The sequence below is a fragment of the Osmia bicornis genome, chromosome 15 (genome assembly GCF_907164935.1).
Source record: "Osmia bicornis bicornis chromosome 15, iOsmBic2.1, whole genome shotgun sequence".
Taxonomy (NCBI): domain Eukaryota; kingdom Metazoa; phylum Arthropoda; class Insecta; order Hymenoptera; family Megachilidae; genus Osmia; species Osmia bicornis.
Window position 1 is genome coordinate 4,015,328 of NC_060230.1, and position 23,734 is coordinate 4,039,061.

A 23,734-nucleotide genomic window follows, 5' to 3' on the forward strand; every position below is an offset into this window, starting at 1 on the left:
CTACTGTTTAACCACGCCGCGCGTTAATTTCGAACAAACGAGAACGAGGAAGTTTCAATAAACCTCGAGCCAACTCGAACGAAAAATACATACGTACCTGCTCTGCAGTTGCACATTGTCGAGCGTCGAATATCGAGACCGAATGTTGTTCGATTCGCTGGCAAAGACAGTCGCGCAGATCTTGCAATGATAAGTAGTCATTTTATTGTCAGTGATGCGTTTTAGAATTTTTTCTCTTTCCTTTTTTCTTTTTTTTTCGATGAAGCTTTCCTAGCCAGCCATCACGGCAAAAAGCAAGTTCGACTCGTGTCCTCGGAAAATATATTTTGTCCAACGGTCACGCCCACTTCTGCTGCACTCGTTGGAATAAAGTACTTCTCTCACGAACAACTCGATTGCTACTACTACCACTCCAACTTTCTATTAGGTGTATACACAATGGTATACGAATTTGGGAACGAAAGGTTCGAACAACAGCTATCCGATGTACGCGAACGCATAAATCCTGTTTTTTCTTATAATTCTACTTGGAAATTCTCACATTTAAGCAATAAGATGAATTAATACATCGATCACTGCTACGATGTAGTATTTGGGTCGATTGTTAAAGCTAACGTTCGATTAGTCGGACGTTTTCGTCTTACGTACCTAAATAGAGGGAGAAGAGAGGTGAAAAATAGGCGATCGTGGTCGATTGAATTGAATGCGATTTCCCGATGCGGCGTGGAGAGGCGAGGCGAGGCGAGGCGATTCAGAGCGACGCGAGTTTGCATAGGAGGCGTTATGGCCGGGGTAATTATCCACGCTGCCTTCCTTCTCTTTCCGCTTTACGCTTGGCGTCCATAAAGGCAGCTGACTACGTGCTTTTACCACCTTAGGGGGCGTGTCGCAGGGGACGTTGCTCGTTCGGGCAATAAAAAAGCGCACTGCCGCGTGATCGAAGCACATACACGCACACACACATACACATGTACGATTCTATGTCAGCCAGGCTGGGGAAAAAAGGGACAGCTTTAACGCCACTGGACCGTTCCAGGTTTTGTTCGTGTGCACGATAACTGCTCGTTACGACTGTAATTGATGACCGCTGTCATTCATGACGGATCACTTAATCGTCGATGACCTGCATATTCGTATTACTCTTTCCCTCTCAGTCTATTTCGCATCATGCTTCAAAAAATTCATTTTCACCTTATCATTCTTCGATAGAACAGTTTTTCAAGGGTTACCTATACATGGGGTAGATGATTTCTTGAATTGATCGTTAGATCGTTATCGTACCGCGTATCGCTAATTCCACTGCTTTATTTATTCATTTAAATCATACGGGACGAACCCTTTTATGGTACACGATATAATAAAATAAATTTTGTGAATACGTAAGAACCCAAAGAGTAACAGCGAATGGGAAGTTTGTAATAAAAGACACACGGATACTTTTTCCTTTGGCTGTTGTATAACCGAATAGCCGATTTCGAAACATAGAAAGTTGAACTGTCGCAAAACAGCGTCCGATATTTCTTCTATCAGTTTACCCATTGCAACACAATGTTAATCATGCGTCAAAATTGATCTGCACACTGTCATTTCTGGATAGAAGAATAATTGTTGAACCGTCAGTCAGTCGAAACAGACGATTTCTCGAGTGACTGTGAATTGAATCGGGAGCAGCCACTAGCCATTTCCGTGTAGCCATTAAACGCGATTACGTAAGGCAATTAATAAGCGTTCTCGGAGATCGGTCCCGGCTCGAACGTACGTTACTCGCTATCGAATTTGCTTCGAGGCAACACATGTGAATTCGCAATAACTTATTAACGTCACGGAACCATGCGATGCTTCCAAGGCGACAGTGTCGCTACGGTTAAGAAAAGGCTGGTTTACGTAAAGTTATTCGCTCGTCGATCCGTAAAGTATCGCTGGTTTTCTTTAGCCGATTTCGAAGGTGCGAACGTCAGCCAACGAAGCGAAAGGAGGAGGAGGAGAATCGATCTTACGGAAATTGGAGCATCGAGCTAGGAGCCAACGCTCGCACGGCGTTAACGAACCGTGAAAACTAATTATGGAATACCAAACCCGAAATTCCCGTAAATGCCGCGTTAATATACGTATACACGGCCGAATAGACAAACGTTGAATGTCGGCTTGTCGATATTTGATCGACCAATCAGCGTAACAAGTTGAAATTTCAGGGTAATACGAGTTTATGAACGCGATCGCATCATTGTTGATCTATCAGCAGAAACATCTCGAAATCACGTGAATTCGTCAATGGTAGACATTGCGTTGATGTTTCAACTACACTTGCTTTTAATCTTCCGTTCAACCCTAGCGAATGACTAAATACGCCTAACAAATCATACTAATCTGGAAATGGAAATATGAACGACTTTTTGTTCTACGCTGCACAGGTACTCCGCGTAACCTGGAATTCTCAAGAATCCTCATAAAAACTGTATTACACGCGGCGGCTGTTATTTCTCCGATATACTTACAACGCTATCCCTACTTCGGTTGACGGTTCCAGTAGCAATCTCTACTGCAACTGGAGCTGCAAGTAAATATCAGACTCGTAGAACGAGGAGCCAGGCCCCTGGTTGATTGGAATCTGGCAAGAAGATACGCGAAGCTGATTAGTTCCTCCGCTGAATAAGAGGCTAAACAATAGGGTAGCGTCAGAATGAACGAGAACAACGATGGTACGTGCAAACATGGTATCGTAGCCAGAACTCGGCTGTTCTATGTCGCTTAAATGTAACGTTGCGTTCCGCTCGGAGAAGCCGCGTGGCCAATCACGGAGAAACCGTCCACTCTCTTTCCATTTCGAACACAAAGCCATTGTTTCGTACGTATAAATGTCGCCGGCATGGACTAGTTATTCGACAGTCATCGCTATCACGATCCATCATTTCCACCCAACGACGAATCATCCTCGTCGCTCTAATTTCACTCTGCATTAGAGAAGACAGAAACTGATCCTTAGCGATTTTTACTCTTACCGTTCACGCGAATTGTTTGTAATTATTCCTGGTAAATCGATTCAATGGATCATTCGGTATACGATCATTACGTACTGCCCGGTATATGTATCTCAAAAGCACGAAAGCTGTTATGCAATATTTCGATGGAAACATCATCGTAACCCGCAGAAATTGACGCAAAGGGAGAAGATCGCAATTAAGTCGAAACGTTATGTCACAATATCTTGAATATTCTATTTAGCATCGTAAACCGTAAGCTGTTAAGCACTTTGAAAGGCGCAGAACGCTCAAAGTATTTGGAATGCTAAAATCGAACGTTTGAATCGATTAAAATTTTCATGTTTATCGGTCTCGGTTATGGCGGTTGTGGAATTTCGTTGTTTCAACGCGTTACAGCCGATATTCCGGACAGGGCCGAGTATTCTGATCACGAAACTGAGCTGAAATGGTAACGGATACACGGTTCAAATGCAGACTACGTCAGGCGAACGTAGATGGTTATATAAAACCACCAGGATAGCCTGATAATATTCGATGTTTCCACAATTTTACGGCTACTTTGTTAAATACGTAAGGATAACCGAATTTATACGAAGACTGTACACCGTACACTGTAACAAAAAGGATAGTGAGTCGAATAGCAGCAAAATGTGGGCAACTGTGAACCAAGTACGATTAAATCGTGATACTTTTCGATAAACTACATTTACCAGAGCAGGTTTCTTACCCTTGAACAGTTTGAATTGGCCGATCGATCGATTAATTAGCGGATCATCTATTCCCGTCAGGCGTCAAAGTTGAAAGCTCGCTCAACTGGTGAGGGGATCGTAAATCTAGACGTTCGATAGAATCGGTGTGCTACGATGAGAAATTGAATCGAAGAACACCGGTGGTTCGATGGCAAAAACGTTTCCACTGGGAAACATGAATACCATCGACCCTCCGCCGCGGCGTTGTAATTTCAGTTTACAATAGACGAGCGTGTTGTACGAACGCGAACCGTAAAGTGATAAAACGATATGAAACATCGAGCGATCGAGCAACGTACGTTTCGTTCGTCGCGAAGCCAGCTTAAAAGTTGGAAAATCGTATGAAACGCAAACTCTCGGCGAACAGTATGCAATTTTCGTATGGTGTGATGCTACGATATTAATAATAACCGCACCGGTTGAACATTGCTGCTGTACGAAGGAATTTCTAATTATTCGTTTGCCGAGCATGGCTTCGTCTCGCGATGAGAAACGTTCGAAAATTTCCGCTAAATTTTCTGACCGCATGCCTGGAATATCGAACGCTTCCCTGCCCGGTCAATTTTTCGTTAATTTTCGTTTCTCTTTGCCGATACTATCGCGACGTGACCTCGTTCAGTCGATCCCCCGACATCCGTCTGAACGCTGGAATACGGAAACGGAGTTAGAAATCCGCTGTTACGACGCCGTGCCCTCCGTACCACGTTGCTTTTCGTGGATCGTTTCGGCGAACCGTACGCCTACCGGGCGAGAGCGCGGGTGGTAGCCAAAGGCGGACGTGTTCCTAATTTTCAAGCGGTAGCCGGCATCGATCGAGCCCTGTTCGATACTCAGGATCACGTACTCGTAACTCTTCCTTAACCAGCTCTACATGTAAACCGTCCTTATCGCCTTCGCTCTACTATAGAGCCTCGCTTGGAAACTTGCATTAACGCTGGAACGCGTTGACATGTCAAATCGTCGATGGCTCTCAATAACACGAACGTTATTAGATACTCTATAGTAGAATTTGGATTATCGTTCAAAAACAAACATCTTTCCGTAATTTGATCAATTTTCGATTGTTTCGCTCCGTCTGGAATGAATTTTCGCTACAAACGCACCACGGTGGGAAGGTTAACGAACGATGCGGAAGGTAAATCGCGTAGAACGTAGACCATAGTCGGTACGTGTTTCACACGGGACGGAGCGTACACTTCGATGTACACGCGATATGTAATATCGAGTGGGCGCAAAAAGCGCTCGGCAAACTTTCAATCAGTCTACTGCCGCATTCGAGTAGTAACGGGCCTTGTATGGGCGGACAGGCTAGTAGAGTGAGGTGCGGGCGACGCGACGGGACGCGACGTGGGACGACCAGTAGTCGTGGATTTATTTGGTCGGACAGGAAACAGCGTCGCTTTACCACAGAGAGGGGCGCGGATTTCACGGATAACGCTAGGCTACGAGAAAAGGACGGCGAAGCGAGAACGAGGGGAGTACAGCAAGGACTAAAGGACGAGGACATGCATATTAATAGGGAAACAAGTACCGAAATGTCTGACCAGCGTGAACGAGCCGACGTCGTTGTATCGAACCGTTTCATCCTCCTCCCCTCATCCGCTTCTCTCTGGATTCATCGAGGTGTACCATTTCTCTTCTCCCAACTACCATCTTCCTATCTCTCTTGTTTTGTTTGCGAGAGCGCGTTACGCGTTCCTATTTCAATTCCAACATACGGCACTAACGACAACTCGTAGCTCGGATCCTGATGAACGTTGCCGCGTCAGCGCGACGGAGATCGATTAAAGTGCGAATTAAGCAGATCGTACGAGATCCCAGCAGTCGTGAGCATCGAAACGACCTCCGGTCGTCGGCTATAATCAATCGGTTAATTATCCTCTCTTTAATAACATCGAACCGATCACCAACCACCTTATCGCAATCCTTACAGCACGCGTTCCATCTTCTATACTCTTTGGATAAATCTTTGAAACGTTGAAGGAAAATCTTCCGAGATCGCTAACTTTCTCGCGTGTCTAACGATAAGACGAATAGAATCAAGGAAAACATCGGTATCGCGGATGCTCCCGTGAAACGTACGTAAGTTGGCGCAGCTCGAAAATTCGTAAATGCGAAGAGGAAGAGGAAGATGGGGAATAAGAGTGGGCGAGGGGTTGCAGTGGGGTGCAGGCGTCCGGTCGGTTCGGCCAACCGGTGGTTCAAGCGGGAGCGAGAAAGAAGCTCGCTTGGATACAGAGGTAGTAGCTGGCGCATAAATTAGTGGTGAAAAGTTAATTGGAGCGGACACCGGCTTGCGTTCACAGTGGTACAAGTTACGCTGCTACCGTGCTCGCACGAACCCACCCACCCTCGTGTTAGCCGAGGCTGGCCCGTTCGCTCGCCGCGTACACCTCCGCCTCCTGCTCCTCCTCCGACAAGCGTATCCGGAGAACCGAGCTCGGACACAACGGATACACTACTGTTTCACCATCGTCCCGTCGAAACTGTTATCGATTTGTCCCACGAAATTGCTCGTTGTCGCGCCGATTCGCGTTCGACGCGACCGGTCTCCTCCCTTCGGCCGATTGATCAGCACCGCGACGTGAGATACTTTTACCGAGGAATATCCTCGACGAAACCTGCGATCATCGTTCGAACGTCACGCGAACGGCCCATTAATTTTCTCAACTGTCTGACACGGAACGGAGATCCATGGAAAAACCGCGGCAAACGGATTCAGCAATAACCCGGGCAGCCGGATGACAAGCGGCCGGTAGGTGTAACGCGCAACAATCGGCCACAGTATCGTGAATTATCGGCCCCGGCCAAACACGCTGATTCCAGCAAATTTGTAATTTCAAATTCGTAATTATCGTCGAATCGGGACGCGTTCGACCGCAGATTGCGGTCAGAAGAGCGATTCCATCCCTATCCGTTGACGTTTCACCGATAGAGGCCAGTATTGTGGACAACAGTCTCGGTAGAATCGATGCGAAACCTTCGATTTATAGCGATTCGTGGCATCGGTACGCAAAATCATAGAAGAATCAAGTATAAAAATTACGTTAGTTTCACGGGCTGATGTATTAAAAAACATATAATCGTTTCTTCTCATCGTACCTCTTATTCGTTCATTAAATTCTCTCCGTTTCGAGGTCGTTGCCATTGCCGTTTCCATGAAAGGAAATCCGCCGGAATTCCTCGGATATATTCTTGAAAGGTATAGCGCTATTAGGGAGAGCTTGGCGAGAAGGAACGAGTAAGGATCGAAGATCTTGTGGCATACCGCTTAGAGATCGGTATTGTGCAGCTACGTGCGAATACAGGAGGGCTTCGTACGTGCTACTACTGCATGCAAATAATTTAGGTTTTTTTTAACTTGGCCCTGCCTTCGTGTTTTAATAAAACCGTTGAAACAAGCAGGCGGAGGAAAATGAGAAGAATACTGTACGAACTTGCTTTTTACATCCACGGTTAACGACCTAACCCAACCTGATACGTATATTCGTATATATACGTTGTCGACCTACCATGATAGCAAGCTCCTTAATTAATGAACATCTGGCGAATGCTGCCTGCATCTTCCTTATTACTAATAATAATATTAATTATTATTAATATTATCATCAGTATTAGTATTACCTTTATAAGTATCATTATTGTTATTGTTATTGCGGTTATTATAAGGGAACAGCAGGGCCGATAACGAAGGTGGTAGAGCAAAAAAAAAGGACGCTTTCATTAAAGTCGCTCGCGTTACTTCGTGACCCTTGATAACATATCGGCTAATTTCACGCCTGAGCTTCCAACTGCTTTCAGCAACTTTCTACAAAGTATGTTGCTTCACTTTCTCACTGTTTTACTATGGCAATACTTATCGCACATGTCACCTGAGAGATAATTCACGACACTAATATGAAATGCTTTCAGCATTCATTATCGTAAAGATCATTCGCAGTACCGACACGATGCTACTTTCTGAATGCAACCAAAGGGATCTGGTATACCCAATATCTCTCAACTCCTTATCTAACTTGTTCATCGAAATACACGTAGGGAAAGGTGTTACAATAGTTACTAACTAGCAAGTTTAGGTTAGTGTAATCAGTAAACGGAGGAGTTCAATTTGTTAATTACAGTTTAGTAAGTGTTAGGTTCACCACTCCTGCCTGCAACCTCCATCATAATTTTCCAAGTTTGTCCCTTGCTTATCGACTCTCGTAGTCTTTCAAACAATTACATTTAAGCACAACGAAGGGCTTTGAATCGAAGCGCGACCTCCTACGATAATAAATCATCAATCTATCAATTTTAACTCGAAGAATCGTCCGTCCTTGATTTCCTTTTTCTCGTCGAACTGTCCTAATATTTTGGTGCATGATCGAACGGTACGAATTAGTTTAAGACCCGATTTCATTCATTTCGTTGGCAATAATATTCATAACAAGGTGAATAGGATAAATGACTGCTATTCTAATATTTGTCTTGACGATTTGGTTTAAGATTGAGCAGCATGTATTATTTTAGGAACCGTGATTTCATCTGGTTCGCCTGCAGCGATGTTTATAACGAACTAAACGGGATAAATTACCCGCTGTATTTCCGTGACACTTTGGTTAAGTGCGCGCTCAGACAGGATTTGCATTTATTCAAATTCCAATTTGTACCTCGTATCCTTTGCTGGTGCCCTGGCAAAGTATGAAAGCGTTTGAATATTCTCTTGTATAATCGTATCGGAAATCTGTTGATAGAAAAATGAAAGAAACTGCTCGCGTTGAGAAATAACTTTAATTGCACAACGATAACGATACATTAATGTATTCGTATACTTTGCATCGTTGTTCTTCTATTTGCTTAATGAATTTTAACAGGACGTTGCGAAATCAACGTTGTGTTTCATCGTACCTCTGATGAAATCCAAACTTGACAATATTATCAATTCAAAGGAACAAGTTTAAACATTCTCCGCTATTTTTATGCGACGAGCGACGACCGATGAAATTGTGTCGGTGCAACAACCCGATGCGACGCGTTGGATATCATTGTTCAAGATGGCATTCGTCTCGTAAACGCTTATCTCTCTGCCTCCATATTCTTCTTGGTGCTTCGCGTAGACCTACATACAGCAGGACCTATATAGCAGTATCCTCTCGATAACAATCTTTATCCCAGCTTCTTTTCTCGCCTTTTGTTTCCAACGATCCATTTCTTCGTGCTTGCACGGAGCGGAACAAACGCGAGCCAGTCGCCAGCGAGCGTTACTACCGAAAGATAACCGCTTTAGCGTGCTAAACTACGCTTTAAACGACCGTTACCTACTTTATTGTTGCCTTCGTTTTGATACGAGCTTGTAAAAAGCAACGCTGTTCCGCTTCTGTCGCGAAAATACTCTTCTTCAAAACTGTGCTGTCTCATTTCTCCAACTTGCCATCCAATCGAATACACGCTTACATTCTTTCATTAATAAACACAAAACAATATATTTACTTATTTATTTATTTATTTCAAAGCAAGAAACAAACATAATGGCACGAAGTGGAATGTGAAATAGTAACTTGTTCTACGAGAGATGCACAATCAAATTTATTGGAAAGGAATTCTTGGATGAACATTATTTATGATGGGAACATTAAACCTCTACATAATATTTCCGTAGTCATGGTCGAATCGACCCATGGGAGAGGTGGATCTTGAGGAGAGGAAGCGGAGAAACTTATGTTGTATCACCCCTAGAGTATCCCTATGTTTAGATAGTCGAGGGGCTCATATTGCAGAGGCACAATCGAGGCGAGGCAAAACCAGTGTATAATAGAGTGTGAGTAACGTTTTGGGATCTTGGAATTGAAAGCAATTAGTTAATATATCATCATAATTCTGAAATAAAATGCTTTGAGTTCACTCAGATCCGCTGGCAAATACCAGTAACCTCTCCCTCGATGCTCTTTCCATTCCGATCGGCCGTAATTCCATTCGTTGCTTCCCTCTGGCGAACACGTCGCCTAGTCGCGCCGACACGAGTTTCTCTATCGCGAAACGTTCGTTTACGAGCCCGTTACCTACTTCCGTTAACCGAATTATCCTCCTTGGTATCTTCCTCGATCGAGACCACTTACGTACGAGTAAAATCCGCCCGATAGTTTGACTTTAATCGTTGTGTATTCTATCTGATGGTTCGGTGAGCCTTTCCAACTCTTCCGCTAGATGCTTGCATTGAAAATAATCGCACACGTTTGGCCAGGAGCCACGAAAGCGACCTTGTTTTGGGAAAATTCGACGGGACTACTGATCAGGGCAAGGAAAATAATTGAAAATGTTCATCTCGAATTCATTGGTAAGACGGGATTTGCGAACGTGTACGTATCTGATTACGAGTGTTAAGGCAAAGTTATGCACGCGTACACAGCGAGGGGCGCGTGTTTGCCGGCGCAAATATGTGCATAAGCAAGGGTGCAAGCTTCCTACGGATGAACCAAATATTTCATTAGTTAAGATCTTCCTCTGGCCAAACGTTGCGATCCTTACTTCAGCTGAAGGCGAAACGTTCGCTTTCCAGTTTCGTTTGTTCGGTCTGTAATTACTTGTAACCGCTACAGAAATCGTGTACACAACTGAAAATGCTCGAGGGCTCGATACTACCCTCGATTCTATGCTCGCCAGACGCTCCGCGCAATTAACTAAATATCAGAGATACGGTAAACTCGAAATTCAGCTGTTCTTCTTATTGGATCTTGTTCGTAGGTTATTAGTATATCTACCTGGTATTTGTAAAATTGTTGCTCGAAGATTATTAGAACCGCGATAAAACGGAGAAAAACGTTATCGAAAACGATCTACCGAGACGCGAAAGATTTTTGCCGTGTCTTTCGTCTGGTCGACTTTTCTATCCGTCGCACTCGATTCACGAAGAATTTCAGCAATCGTGATTCTATCCGGTATTCGAAAGGGTAAGCAAAAGCCGGCCATAACGTCGTCCAATTTCCATTTCGTCACACCAGATTCGGGGCCGGTGGGAGATTTTTCCGTGGCGGAAATTGATGCTTTTCTTCCGTTCTCGTATTCACAGCCAAATCTCTGAATTCGTCACGTTCCCCCTCGGTATTCCTCTCGAATCCGTGATCAGCAGTGAACATCGTCGTTCCTGAAGTAATAAGCGATGTAATCCTGTCGATGTACGATCGTACCGTTGGAATTCTCTGCTACGATCACGATGAATTTCAATGTTACGCTGGCGTGCACGAGTGTCACTTCTCCGGCTTTTCATTTCGCGAGCTTTGAACGTTCAGCGAATAGCGTTTAACGATGGGAAAGGAATTAATTGAATATTATGAAGGGTAGAACGATTCATCCCAATTACCATTCTCTTTGTCCGATATAAATTGCTCCCTTTTAACATCGATGTCGCGTTACGTTTTTTTGCTATTCGAAAAATAGAGTTAAACGGGGAAAAAACTGTAAAGGAAGGAAAAAGCATGCTTTCGGTGAAACGTTACACAGACAACGGTTGTATCACGGATTTCTACGCGGTTTATGTCTATCTTTTTTAGCACAGCTTACCTACAGCTTGTTTCATAACGTGTACATTCCAGCCAGTTAGACGGGTAGACTAAAAACACGAAAAGCAATGATAAAGGTTCTTGCAGGTGAGCATGTATCGTGTTTAACGAATATGTCCCGTTGCGCTCGTTAAAAAAAGGATCGTCGACGTCTGTAAATTATGTACTTATTTTTAGTCATATTTGTACTTGGGTAAATCAGCACCGTTTTAGCTCTTCTTTTAAAAGGAATCGGTATCTGATAGCTTGTACAGTAACGCATTGAACATGGAACAGCCTGTATAGGCAATCTTCTGTTTGTCTGCTCAGGATCTCGTTCTTTTTCAACGATTGCTCCGTTGAATTCGAAATCAGCGTGCGACCGCTTCGTCTTTTATCCTCTTTTTCTTCTTTCTAGAGTGTCACGTGCCACCGACTACATATTTAACGTATCCGTACTGGCGTATGTCGTATACGAACGTTCTAGCTTGTATGTAAGTACGCTTCGTCACGACGCGACAAAGAATTGTGTAAATCTTCGTGACAAGCGATGCGTTCGAGCGGAGCTCGAAATCGTTTTACCCGATAATTTTTCGAAAACTAACCGGCTATCGAAGTTTATCCCCATCAGCCTAGTGGACAAGATCAACGACTAATCAATTACGTTTGCTCGTGCATCGAAATTGATTGAAATAAAATATTCATTCGATCGCTTCGCGCCAATTAATACATCGAACGAATACGCGACACAGAACCAAATTCGATAACAAGTTTCTCCCTCGTTTGGAGATTTTTCGATTTGTTCCTCGTTTTCCGTCGATCGTTGCCTAGTAATTACGAGCGATTGAACGTTCGCTTAGACACGCTTGAACGAGTTTTTTTTTTTAAATCAAAATCGACATCGAAATAGAAAATGTACAAAAAGCATCGATAGATTTCCTCCTTGTAACCAGAAGACTTAAAACGCAGAGTTCTCGGTATCATCTCCGGAAAATATAACGAATCGACAACAGTTGATCAAACACCCCGTTAATTCGCGATGACAAAATAAACAAGGCCACGAAATCATTTCCTCGGTTTTTGTCATCGGCATTGATCGACTCGATTTCGCGGGGCCCATCTCCCAGCGAAATTCCATTTAACCCCATTGATTTTCGACCAAAAGGATTCGATTACCCGATTTTTGTTCCAGCTTTCGTTCCGTCCGCTGCGCCCGGATTAGCGTCCGTTTCGCAAACTCGCTTTCAATTGGAATTCGATTTGCCTCCGTTCGTTCGTTCGTCTCTCCGTCCGTTCGTTTCGTCGAATATGAACGGCCATCAGGCTTTGTTAAATTATCGACTGCCGTCAGGATAAAACTTTACAAGCCACTCCTCGTTCGAGCGAAATCAAGATTAAGCGGAGATGCGAACTATCGTCGAACCGATTTCACGAAATCCACTGCAATGCGATGGAACGAACGATTTCATCGAGACTTGGGAAACGTAGAATCGTACAGAGTGTGTCTAGCGATGCGTTTCGTTTTGAAACTCCTTGTACACGGTATTTACGATGTACAATATCTAAGTCTAATCGTAAATAGTTGTAGGTAAATTTTCTCTTGAGCACGCGGAACGAGTTAATTCGTCAAACGAAAACGTCGGAACTTCGGTCAATCGCGGTCAAAGGGTTAATAATAATGAATGGTAAACACGCTTAGTCCTCCTTTTGCTCCGAGTAGTTCCACGATCGATAAGTTCCCAGCGAAATTATCAAGATTACACCGTCCAACTGTGGAATTAATAATGTCGTTAACAAACCATGACTCCCTTTAAGTATACCACCCTTCTCTTTCGCCTCTCCCTTGCCACAACTCGACGAATTGTTGGGGAGTGTCTGGGGTTTCAGCCCCAAACGAATTACTTTAGGAGAAACGTTCCGTGATCCCGCAACGTGAGCTACCGTGATACCAGGATTCCTCCTCGAGTTCCTCGTCTACCGTAACATTCATTGATAGCGTTGTTGGACAACGATGTTTCGCAGGGACAACATTTTTCTAATGAAATTAAACTTGAGCTATTTAAAGCTCACCAACTTGTTGAGAAAATCATTTTTAACCTAACAAAGATTCTTATCGATGAACGCAGAAATTTTCAAGTATTACCTCAAAACGTAATTCATTATCAGTTTAAGTCGATACGAAGGCGATCAAGTAAAGTAAGAAAACACCAGTGGTTGTGATGAAAATAATCGCGATCGATCTCACGGGCAGCCGTGTTTGCAGGTGAAAACGCGAAATTCTACGCGTAAAATTCTTTTATATGATAATAAACGTAGCGAATATTTAGGGTTTACGGTAACCGATATTCCAACGGGTAGAATACCGTTTCGTTTTATCGATCGAACGTTTCTGCGCGACAAAAAGATCTACCGGGGATAAAAGGTCGAATGCGTTTTTTAAACGCTTTTACAGAAAAGCGAGCGGTAGCAACAACGGCTAAAACCACGATACCGGAGCAAGTGGACTCCGAGTGGCTCGAAAAATACTACTTCGGTTAAGTACCGAAGCTCGTTGTATATGGAGCTAGCGTGCGCGACCGAGCGTATCCCTTCCGATTTTATGCCACTTTACGCAATTTCTATCCTGCGTTTTCCAGCAAATTTTACCCCTGCTAACGTTTCGAACAATTTTTTTTTTTTTACTCAACGAACAAGATTCTTTTAGAATTTTCAAATTACGCTTAATTTTCAGGTCATCGATTACATTGATTACACAAATTATCGATAGAATTTCTGTTACCCAAATCGATCAATTTTATTTATTTGCGTTGAAACGTAGAACATCGCAACGATGCTTTTTATTTCGAAAATCGTCTGACGTCCAATCGTTTAGGTTTGATCCAATTACAAGAGTACGGGCGTCATTGCTCCCTGGAACAACTTGATAATTATTCATTTACGCGAAACTCGTTCGTGTCAAAGGGTTTTCACAACACCGCCCTAGCCCTTCGACTACTTTTTCCTTCACGCGTTATCGCGCGTGTTCCCGGACGATTAACACGTGTTTTTCTCTCCCTTCCCTGATTACTCGAGCGGGGCAATCTTCTATCGATCCCGGCACGGGCCGTTTCGAGCAAGCAGACTCCACACTCGACGTGAAACGCACACCCTACCTACCTACCTACCTACCTACCTACCTACCTACCTACTCGTACGATCTCTGATTACATCGCGGAAGAGTCACGAACCGAAGTTACCGGAGCCTCGAAGACGTAGCACGAATTCCAACGACTTCATATCTTTAGCTTGCGAATAGGTCAGCCTTTGCTTATCTACCTTTTAATAAGTTGATTGCGACCGGAGTCTCACGGGAAGACCAACGATCGTTGAAAAGCCAAAGACGATCTGATCCTTTTGTAATCGAGGCGATTTACGCTCGCAACGATTAAAGGGACGTAAAACGTTTTCGGTAGATTACGGTTTAATGCATCGCTGTCCGAGGAGTTTGCAAAACTAGCGAAACAGCAACTTGGAATCTGTGTTGGCGAACGACGAACCAATTTGCAATTACAGGTAAAGGCCTGCCCGGCCACGTCAGAGTCGGCCGATGACCTACGATAATAATGAAAAACGAGCTGAGAGTCGCGTAATAGGTAGTCATTGTTCCCGGTGATAACAGGACGGATACGGTGTAACGTTTGACTCGATATATCCCCCCGTTGGATTCTTGCGTGCCTGTTCGCTCGTACCCGGTTCCATGGGTCATCCATTCACGGAATAAATGACTCCTTAGGGACTGATGCTTTTGCCCTGGCACCGATTACGCGCGCCACCGTCGACCGTTCAACATTTTCGCTAGCTAATTTCCTGATTTCCTTTTATCAACCACCGTGGCTGTTCCATCCGAACGAAGACCGTTCAGATCTTTGCGAATACTTGTCAATCGATACTAGTGCAACGATAGCAAACGATAACTCTACAGTCGGCGATCGCATTCGAAAGGGTTGAAGCGAGGTTCGACGTTGGTTATTCACTCGGTCAATTCCTTTCGCGACTGGAGCCCTTTTAACCGACTGGAAAAACGCGTTCGAGCATCGCGAACGGGTTCGACGTTAAAAAAGTCCGTCGATGAAATCGTTGGAAAGTTTTAATCGCGCTTCACGACTCGTTAACTATCGGCCATAAGTTCGAGTTCGTTCGGCATACGATTTTTCTCGCGTCCTCGGCAAGAAGGAACTGGCCACCCCCGTTCTCCATCCAACTTTTCTATCCGTGAAAAACTTTCAAAGTATAACGTATTGATTCTCTCGCGATATCGAGTGGACCCACTCGTGTCGCCTATTTATTACGCAGCGAATTTTATAATTGGCCACCGACAGACTGACTGACTGACTAACCGTTGCACACGGAGTTTCGCGTTAAAGTTTCGCGAAAATCCAGCGAGGATTATACGTCTGCACACAGTAACCGAGTTCGTTGAGGGGGAAATTTCGTTTTTAAAGGAGATTCCTGCTCGCTTTAACTTCATTTCGACGGATAAACCCGGTTCTCTGTGCGATCGCGTCTTCTTCGTGTTTTCATTGATTTAGCAGTAGAATGATCGAGGAAGAAAAAAAAACAAACCAACGAAACCGATTCAGGAGAAATAGGAGTGTCTTCTCGAGAGAAACTCGCCGAATTTGTATCACTTTTTCCTTGAAACTTTCGATAAAAGTGTCGTCGGTGTTGTGATAAAATCCACAGAAAATATTACACAACAATCGAGTCGTTCTCTAAAAATTGCTCTCCGCTCTCCGACTGATACTTTTCAAAGAGGAATCGTTCGCTTCGATATTGTCATTAGAATTCGCCGTGAACGGTGAGTTTCGGTGAAACGATTTGACACATATTCGTGAACGCGAGCGGCGGAGGGGCACAGAGGAAAAGAGGAAGTCGTCGGCTATGAATGCGTCGTTTCGTAGATGTCAAATTATTCATGACGCGGTAAGCACGTGGCGTTTTCGATGGATCGATGTTGACGGCGGTAGCGAAAGCCAAGGTAATAGGAATCTGGTAATATCGGAACTGCTGCTGATCGTTCGTCGGATTGAAACATGGCATCGGCCGTTTCCCTACTTTGCCACGGCAATTTACACACCACCGTATTGATATTTGTAGGGTCTGTAATATTGGCAATTGCGGTGTACGGTACGGTGTTAGGAACACTGTAACGTAAGCGAAAATGATACGCGTCAATTGCAAGACTAGCTTGTATCGTTCTAATTGTAAGAAGTGTAAATGATCGAATACGAAGGTTCCTCCACCCCGGATCGCGGTGGAGGAGTAAACAAGCGCAAATCGAACAAGTAATGAGTAAATCGTGCGACTGAAAGCAATAGGAGCAGCATTACCGAATGGAACAACACGGTGGACGTGGAAGCGCGGAGAGGAGGGGTCCGCGTATCCGTCTACATTACGCTGCATAATTCATGGGCTTGTCATAGACGCGAGAGGCGGATAATGGTACCGTACTGACCATGCTCCCATTGTCTATGGTTAGGCCGGCGTCAAGCAACTTGAATCCGGAGGATGACGATTACGACGAGAAGGATGCCGTGGACGTCCTTCCACGATTCGGCCTCGTTCTCGTCGAATGTCCAGGATTCACGCACCCTGCTTTCAGCAGATTGCGTTGCTATCTGTTTAAGTTTACACAATACCGGCTCATTCAAAAATACACAAATACACTGGTGTCCTTATTCCGATTGAACTCTGTTTCCAAAATGAAAAACGAATTAAGAACGCGAATTTAATACGAACGTTAGTATATTCGTTTACCTTAGTACGAACAATGGAATCGACGAGATTAACAGGATCGAATAGAGTAGTACAGTCGTACAGTCGACACGTGCAATCTAGACTCGTAAGGATCTCGCAGCAGGAGTCGACGCAGAGCTGGGATTGAATCTCGTCGATAGAAACGATCTCGCTTCCGGCGTTGTCTAGCAAAACGATTTCAAACTATTTCCTATCGTCGATTCCTCGCGTCCGGGGGTAAAGTTGAGAGACGACAAAGATAACGGGCTTCGATCTCGCACCGACAGGTTACGAATTCATTCGGAGCTAAGAACGCTTCTTCTTCCAGTTGTACGTCATTTGATTGTCATTCAGATCATGCATCTTCAAATAATAATTGTTGGTACATAATTGTAAAGTTAGAGATTTCGATCACGGATCAGCGACCACCAATGGACTTATCTGGATTATTCGGTCGATCAATTAGATAAGTACGGGAACCGTGAAAGCCTTAAGAATCTAATCTAATAAAGAGTCTCGTTGCTTTTAATGGAATTCGTTTCAACTTCCGTTTCTTTCGCCTTCTGTGCTTCGATCGCGCGAAACAGCGTTTGCATTTGCTTCGGCAATAATGCAATCGTTATTCGTTCTCGACGGCACTTCAATTATTCCAAATCGTTCGCTAAAAAACAAAGGGAAAGGATCCAAAGTATCCTCTACCATTGATTCTTTCCTAAATACTAACTTATCCAAGAGATGCCATTTTTTGTTCACTCCGAAGCCATGGAGTTTCCGCATTCTTCGGGTATCGAGGGAGCGTTCTTTTCGGTGTCTTGTTTAAGAAACTCTTCGATACCGTTCTACGGGTCAGTTTAGTAGCTCGTTTTTCCACCATCTGGTAACCGAGATAGTAATAATATCTACCAGTAACCCAGATTCGTGGCTCAATGCACCAACGAATGTCGATTTAGTTTTCAATTCAATTATCTTTAAAGCTTTAAAGGTTTAACACGATTCGAACGATTGTTTGACTATGCGTGCTCCTCTTTATATTGGCATTCAACAATATTGTAATAAGCAATACAATATTTCTGATTAACTCTTTATTACAGAAAGCGATAAATTCAGTGTTGACGCGATGGGCGAAAATTAATGCGAGCGACTGTATTTAATTCACAAAAGTTATATTATCCATAAACGTATACTCGTTACACGAAAATCCGACAAATATCGTTGAAACAATCGGTTTCCTGTGACGCGTACGCGTCACTTCCACATCGACAAAGAAACGAAATTACAAGAGATCGCGGGAATAACGCGACAGAGAAACTTCATACCAATATTTACGCGAGCGGCGTAACTTCGATATCGGTGCGCATCGAACGCTAATAAATTAACAACGAAATTATTGCATCTCGCATGCAAATATTTGCTGCAGTTATTTACCAACGCAGAAAATTATAAATTCATGAGAATAAAGTGGTGCATTAATTATGTTCGTCAGTAGCAACGAAACGGCCGCGTTCCACGCTTCCTTCTCCCCTCCATTCACCGTCCTCCACCCTCGAGAGGATTTCCCGAATTCCTTCGCGAGCCTGGATCGGTAATTGGAACACGATCTCGATCGTTCGGAAATTGCTTTCGCCCCGACGCGTCCGTCGACGCCAGATGGACGAACATATTTAATCGAACAGATGGAAAGATAGAGAAATCGGGTAGCAACCTCTGCGAATAACAGAGAACTGGAGCTACTTGCTTACAATTTATCGCGTCGACAAAATGCACAGAGTTCCATTGAAAAATGTACGAAATGTTGAAAAAGTAATGATTGTGACTGGATCGAGAATGTTCATGCCTTTATAACACGCGAAAATGTATAAAATGTGTACGTGTCGAACGTGTTATAGGTGTAATAAAAGGTGCAGAAAATAATATATTTCAATACATTCTTACAATAGAGTTTATTCTTATGAACGTCTATAGGTAGTTGCGTAGTATTCACGAAGGGTATTGTCCAAATTACAAGAAAGTTAGTTTCTGTGTTGAAAATCTAGCCAATGAAATTTCGTTTTTCTTACTTTAGCAGAATAACCTACTGCACCGAAATCTACCTAAGCCAGTCACGCCACAGCCTTCACAGAGCACGCTCCGATCAAGAATAAAGCACCGTTTTCCATCAATCTTCTACGTGATTCATTTTCAACCTGGCTTTAGCATTAAGTTGCAGTGCATCATCGTTATATTATACTTACATCGAAAAATCACGTTAAATCGGTACACAATATCTAATATTCAACCCTTCGTCAGCTATACGAAAGTACGTGTCAGCTGAGGTGGGGCGCGATCAATCAAATTGCGTTATTTTCATGGGACTTGTGAGCGGTGGACAATACTCCGCTTAGATAGAAAGATGGCTAGCGATTGGTATGTGACCGCATCGGCCATTAACGTGCGTGAGGCGTGTCTTACCGATTGCGACCAATCGTACGCGCATTCTTTCCGCTCATCATCTCATCTCTGCACAGTAACCCCCACTACCCGATATCCCTACTCCGCGTCACAAGTATTTTCGTAATTGGTCGAATCGCTTGTCGAATCGACGACTTCAAAGCATAGCCACAGAACCTATGGGTGGGGATTAGGCTAGACATTAGGAGTGGGGTCAGGCGGAGCAAACGAAGATCCCCATTGCTTCTTTCCTGTATCGCATGCCATCTTCTCGCGGACGAACAGTACGCATATACGCATTATAGGAATAAGCTACGAAGCGATAGATTTGTCAAAGAAAAAGAAAAAAGATTTCAATAATAATAGCTGGTAATAGTTAAGGCGTGATTTAAGCTTGAACGATTGACAAAGTCGAACACTAGTAAAGATACGACGAGGTGCAGGCTGCGATAAAAAGGTGGAAAGCTTCTTCGAAAGGCGGAGAGTTAGTCAAGGGTTGATTAATCGCTTGGATATCGATTAAGCCAGCACGACACGCGGTTACGTTAACGCTTCAGTTTCGTGCAAGTAACCAGCCATGATCGAGAGACGTTCACGCGTAATTTCACTAGGAAGGAAGCGTCTCGGACTGAACTAGTACCTCCCTCCTACTTGCTGACAGTTATAGGACGTCTCGTTTGTAACTGTCGACGCGACAGGATCGCAGCTTAAAGCGGCGAGATGTATCCAGGGAAAATGAAGGAGGGAAAGGGGAGTTGCCAACAGCCGGTGCCGAGATACGACGAGAAATATTGGATTCGACGCGGCTCGGCAACGACACGACGATGCCATGCCGATCCTGAATGCAGCCAAAAACAAAAAAAAATAAATAAAATAAAGGAAAAACAGTGAAAAAGAATAAATAAATCGAGCGGCCAAATCGAGGTTTGCGAAAGCTCTTTCCTCTGTCGAAAAAAAAGACAAATTTATTTGCTTTTCCGTTTTGACGAACGCACACTTGCTACGGAGGGAGCTACTATGCGCACACTCGTTCGATCAATGGTTGTCGAGAAGGTACGAAATTCACCAATGTAAAATATTGATTGATGGAGTAAATATGATATTTAATTTTATTTCGGCTTTTTGATGGAGCGAAGTTGCTAACGAACGCGTTAAATATCAAAAGCAGCAAAAGATTTCATTACGCGACATATACAACTAGATACATCTCTTGATTTTATATTAAATTGAATATATTAAATTGGATAAATTGAAAAGTTATACAGTTACTTCATAAGTTGCTTCACCATTTAAAAATTGGTACCTTTTTTTATGATTAAAAAAATGTATTACCATACGTAGAGTGAATTGCGGCATTCACGATCGTAGCTACAAGAACAAAATTCGAGTAATTACGGAATCCTCAGAATTTAGGTGGCCGGCCGTTTCATTAACGTCGATAGCACTTCGTCAAGAATAAGTAAAAGAAAAATCTGAAACCGTCAAAAAATCTAATGGAAAATATCGGTAAGGGTGAGCTATGAATTGTAAAAAGACAAAGTTCCAAATGGATGTAACATCGTAAGTCGTAAACGTCTTATTGTCTCCCCTCCCAAATGCTATTTATCAAAGAAAAAATAAAAGAAGAAAAAGAGAGAAAAGCCGCGTCACCGAAGTAAACGAAGGGAAACAGCGACGAAAGGAAAACCGTGTCGAGGAGAAAGGAGCCGAGGAGGATGGTAAGACGAGCCGCGGGTGGTAGGAGCAAATTAAGGAATAAAATAACCGAGGACGAAGTTGACGCGGAAAAATAGGTTGCGCAAGCGAATGAACGAACAGAGAAGAAAGCGCGCGCGCCAAAGAAACTACGGCAAATCGGTTCGTTAAACATTCTCGGAGAAAGAAAAGTCGACGAATACTCGATACTACGTTAAGCACCGTTCTCTATGTTGCCTCGACTTTGTGGCTCACAAGGAAAGTACAAAACCTTCTGTATTTCGTTAGTAGATTTTATCATACTTCATATTTGCAAATCTATCCAATTACAAGGATGGATGTTAAATATTTGGTCGAAACGTTTATTACTAAACATGTTTGGTACGAGCTAAATCTACAATCGTTGATTATAAAAGAAGATGAAACTTTCTCTAAAGTAAACATCGGTAACGGACCAAATCTTGCATCGGAGATACGAGTCAGCGATTAATGAAAGGACTTAATTATTCCCACAGATAACTACATCAATAATATTTCTCGCTCCGGTATTCGTCGAAGCGAGAAGCCGACGAACGAGTAATAATAAACGATACCGTCGATAATTGTTGCGTTACAGGAATATATTTACCGTGCATCGTAGCGCGGGAACGTTGCGCGTGGTCAGTCGTTCTCCTGTATGTAGGACGTACAGCTATCTCTCTCTCTCTCTCTCTCTCTCTCTCTCTCTCCGTGCGATCATATTTTCGACCATTATTACCGCGTCGCGTCGAGTTATTGCCGTGGCATCAATAATTAATAACAAGCTCGATCCGTCGGCATATTTGCGCATGTTGCAATGGAAGTGTTTATCGAACAGAGAGAAGAGAAAAGGAAGTAGGTACGTGCAATAATTAATAATAAAGAATGAAAGTAAATAGAAATTTGCTGCAGAATAGATAATTACTTAAATTTAAACAAGATAAAGAAGCCGAGATAAACAACGATCTATGGTCAGTAGGCAACTATCAAAATATCCTATAAACGAAAATCAAAGTTTTGCTTTCGAAACTTCAAACGTGTTACACCCAGTAACTTCCGTTCTCCAAGTCGCGTTCGCACAGATTTCTTTCGTTACATTTCCCTGATTTTTACGTCGGTTCGGTCGGCCGAGCCAAAGTTCAAGCCAAAGGGCAAAATTCACGATTCTCGAGAGAACCTTTTGGATAACGGGCGTGAAACGTCAGGTGATCCTGGGAATCGCGGTCGCAGACGATCGGAATGTCGTGGACTTAGAGATCGGATCGAACGACCAGCCGACCAGTTGGCCACCGAGACTCCGGCTTTAATCGAATTCTCGGAGTAGTTGCGCCAAGTCGGAGAACTTTCGTGTTGAAGACAATGCGCGTCATAGGACAGCGAGCACGAGAACGATTACGAGCACCTTGGCCGCTTAGCAAAGCCGAGTTTTCAATCGCGAAACAATGAGAAACTTCCTCGAGCTTTGGGACTCGAATCTCCAAACGTATTACTCTTAATTGTTACAATATTACTGTACCCTGTAAGTGGTACAAACTTGCCTTTTAAACGGAAAACATCATAGGCGGTACGTTTGCGATCGTTTTGTGATGAGAAAACGATAAGTAAAATAAAAACAGTGTTAACGCAAGCTCCATGATAGCAGAGAAAATCAATGTCTATTCGAGGAAAATTCAAATCCTACGTATCCGTCCAATTTGATTACATGCAGCTGCGCTTGATCGCGCAAAGATGCATACTACGAACCATCCGGTGGGACCAACAGGAAATGCAACCACCAACGAAAGCACAGACGCGTACTCGATACATTATACGACACTCGGGGAATACCTATCGACCCGTCTTCCCTCTACGGTCTTTCGAAAAGAGGAATCGCGCGAAAATCGTTATCCCCTCGAATCCATTTTCTCCGCGAAAAATCAACTACACTGTTTCGCCATGTTTCCATGCGAATTAAACTTTGCAACTTTCCAACCAAGATGGTTCGGGGTCTAGAACAAAGCCTGATAACTTACTTACCGCATCATTAGATGATAAGCAATTAAGGACTATCTACAGTAAAATGTGCGTAAAAGGTTACTAAAGGTTAGCAATATACGCTCGCAAATTATTAATTACCCACAGTGATCTGGATTATCACAGCTTTTAGTATTTCATTAATTTGCATCATTAGTAACAATGATGATAATAATAATCCATTAATTTATGTCATTAACAACTCATTAATATATGGTCCAAGTTTTGCATAATTATAAAGGAACATCGAAAATAGAATCATGACGCGTACCGGCTCGAAATAGAATTAAAAATTTGCGTTCAGAGTTCTCTGTACATTTTATTAACAGTGCAGAGTACATTATGGTGTAGTAGTAAAATACTACCTATGCTGAATCAAGTGTTTATAGGTTTGTTACAAAATTTTCAACACGATATCCTCTCTTATTTCAAACTTACTTTTCCCTATAGGCCTGGCTCATCTATTGAAAATATTATAAAGCTGTATCGATCGTTTGGAGGCGAGAATTCGTTTCGACAACAACAAAACACAAGATACAGCTACCGTTCGCTGCTGAATATC

General features: G+C 43.2%; 1 protein-coding gene and 1 long non-coding RNA gene across 2 annotated transcripts in view; one reads left to right on the forward strand and one right to left on the reverse strand.

Annotated features, from left to right (window-relative positions):
• The window catches only part of LOC114877391 (nephrin-like), a 244,880-nt gene that overhangs the window by 218,959 nt on the left and 2,187 nt on the right, over positions 1 to 23,734 (reverse strand). The gene's annotated exons all lie outside the window — the stretch shown is intronic.
• Positions 1 to 23,734, forward strand: part of LOC114877395 — a 61,039-nt gene that overhangs the window by 24,700 nt on the left and 12,605 nt on the right. The window lies entirely within an intron of this gene.